At 39.7% G+C, this 2,401-nt stretch overlaps 1 protein-coding gene and 1 pseudogene across 2 annotated transcripts in view; one reads left to right on the top strand and one right to left on the bottom strand.

Moving 5' to 3' along the window:
* STIM1 (stromal interaction molecule 1) overlaps nucleotides 1–2,401 on the top strand; it is a 224,882-nt gene that overhangs the window by 135,118 nt on the left and 87,363 nt on the right. The window lies entirely within an intron of this gene.
* LOC105886722 overlaps nucleotides 2,107–2,401 on the bottom strand; it is a 2,267-nt pseudogene continuing 1,972 nt past the window's right edge.

The following is a 2,401-nucleotide window of genomic DNA, read 5'->3' on the forward strand; positions in this document are numbered from 1 at the left end:
CCAAGAGTTTGAGGTTGCTTGAGCTATGGTGCCACGGCACTCTACTGAGGGTGACAAAGTAAGACTCTATCTCAAAAAAAAAAAAAAAAAAAAAAAGACGTTTATTCTGAGCTGAACGTGACAGACCTGGAGCAAGCACATGCCCTCAAAGAGGCCCTGAGAAAATGTGCCTGTGATAGCTGGGTTATAGTTTGGTTTTATATGTTTATGGAGACAAGAATTACATGTAAAACCCTAAGACTAAGTCAATAGATGGAAATGTGGAGGGCCTATGTTGGTTTACATTCCGAAAAGGTGGAACATCTCAAAATATGTGTGGGGGTAGGGTAGAGGGATGGCTTATAGGTTATAGTGGGTTTAAAGACTCTTTGATTTGTAATTAGTTAAAGAATTGAAATTGTCTGAAGGCTTGGAATATTTTAACCTAAGATTATCAGTTAAGCAGAGGACATTTATGGGAAACTTAAGCGATCTGTTGAAAAAGTTGAGGGCCCACAGGTGTGGTTTAAGCTATATCATGTATAGTCTAGAGGCTGTTAATGAGTTACAAAGGATATCTCCAAGATGGGAGGGGAGGATGGGGAGGCATATGTAACCTCTCTTCTCATGCCAGCAACTCAGCTTTAGGGCATTTTTGGGATTTCCTTGGCCAAGGGAGGGTCCATTCAGTCAGCTAGGGCACTTAACATTTTATTTTAGTTCACAGTTTCATGCTTGGACTTTAGCAGAGTATAAACAGACCTGTTTTCTGTGTTTTTCATTGTCTCACTCAGAGGCCTGGGAGGCAGGGATAATTTAGGAAGTTGGTGCCAGTTAGAATAAGGGCTAAGGCAGGTCCACTTGCAATAGCCAAGGCGCTGTGGGAACATAGATTTGATAGGAAGTAGTATATAGGGAAAGAAGAGAAAGCCAGTGCTGTGGCTAGCATGGGCTAGTTTGGATGAAGATAAGTAGCTAGGTTATGCACAAAGTTATTACCATAATTATTAATAGTTGTCTTCTCCCTTAGTCTTTAGGCCTCATTTCCTTATGTTGAGGTAACTAAACAACCCCCAAGTGTTCTCCTAGCTCTGATTTCTCCCCTACAGCCCATGTGATACAGGCTGCCAGTGATCTTCCTAAGCGACGTTTGAGTTCTATATCTCCTGCTTGATTTCCTTTTGCTATTTTCTTTAATTTCTTTCCTGTGCCTAGCACTCTATCTCTTCAAATATGGCCTTATCCTTTCTTAATTTTCTAGATACACCTCCTACCAGTGGTCTGGCTCTCTACTCCTCTTTGTCTCATAAACATTCTGTGTTTATTTCCAGTCCCCTTTCTTTGCTTACATAGTTCTCTTTAACCCCCCACATCCCTCCGCTCACTCCCTGGCCCTATCAGATTTCAGGATTAATTGAATGTGCCTTTGTATTCAGTATTAATGGAATGTGCTAGCCTCACTTTTTATGATCCTTTCTTGACTTTTATACCCCTGCTGATCTCCCTCATTTCAGTACTAACTCCAATAACACATAGTCTGTATCTCTTCAATTTAGCATTATTTAGAAATTGTCCTGCTTTGTGACTTTGATTGTCTTGTTTTGTTTGTAAATTTGTCTTTCTCCACTAATACTGGCATTACTAAAGTACAAGTCATCAGTTTATTCCTACCTTGTAAAGGGAATGTGGCGGAAAGGGAGCGTCTCTATCATGTATCAAGCCCTATATGCCAGCTGATTACATACACAATTTAATCCTCAACCTCTCTATAAGCTAAGTGTTATTAACTCCATTTTAGAGATGATAAAACTATAAATGAGTGGCATGCTTTTTCTTACTTACTTAATGTAAAGCCTAATTTGTCCTTCAATGCTTTGACTATTACACTGCATACTCTTACTCTGTTACAGCTTAGAGTAAGCTCATTGCAAGTTCATTGTAAACTTCCTTTTCATATCCTACCACTGTGCTCATGCACCACATAAATTCTTTTTTTTTAAGGTCACATCAGTCCTGAATTAATAAAAAACCACTAACTGAGCTTTTTAATTTTTCTATGCCACTGTAGCTTTCTTTCACCTCATTTTAATGTCTGTCTTCACGTTATGCCATTTTCAATATTCTTCCAGAAATCTTCCAACAGTAGCCCTCTGTCTGATCTGAGGTCTTATCAGATCAGTTTTAATTGGACTGAGTGTCACCTTCAGATTTAATGTCTTCACTGGTCCCATTGAAGGGACCACTGACACTCATTCTTAGTGTCACTTTCCTTCTGTTCAATGTTTGTGTCTTCACTCTGTTTTTCTTGACTACTAGACTTCACACTACTTTTTTTTTTTTTGAGACAGAGCCTCAAGCTGTCCCCCTGGGTAGAGTGCCATGGCATTACAGCTCACAGCAACCTCCAACTCCTGGGCTCAAG

This window comes from Otolemur garnettii, unplaced genomic scaffold, assembly GCF_000181295.1.
Source record: "Otolemur garnettii isolate 467f Iridium unplaced genomic scaffold, OtoGar3 scaffold00001, whole genome shotgun sequence".
NCBI classification, from domain to species: domain Eukaryota; kingdom Metazoa; phylum Chordata; class Mammalia; order Primates; family Galagidae; genus Otolemur; species Otolemur garnettii.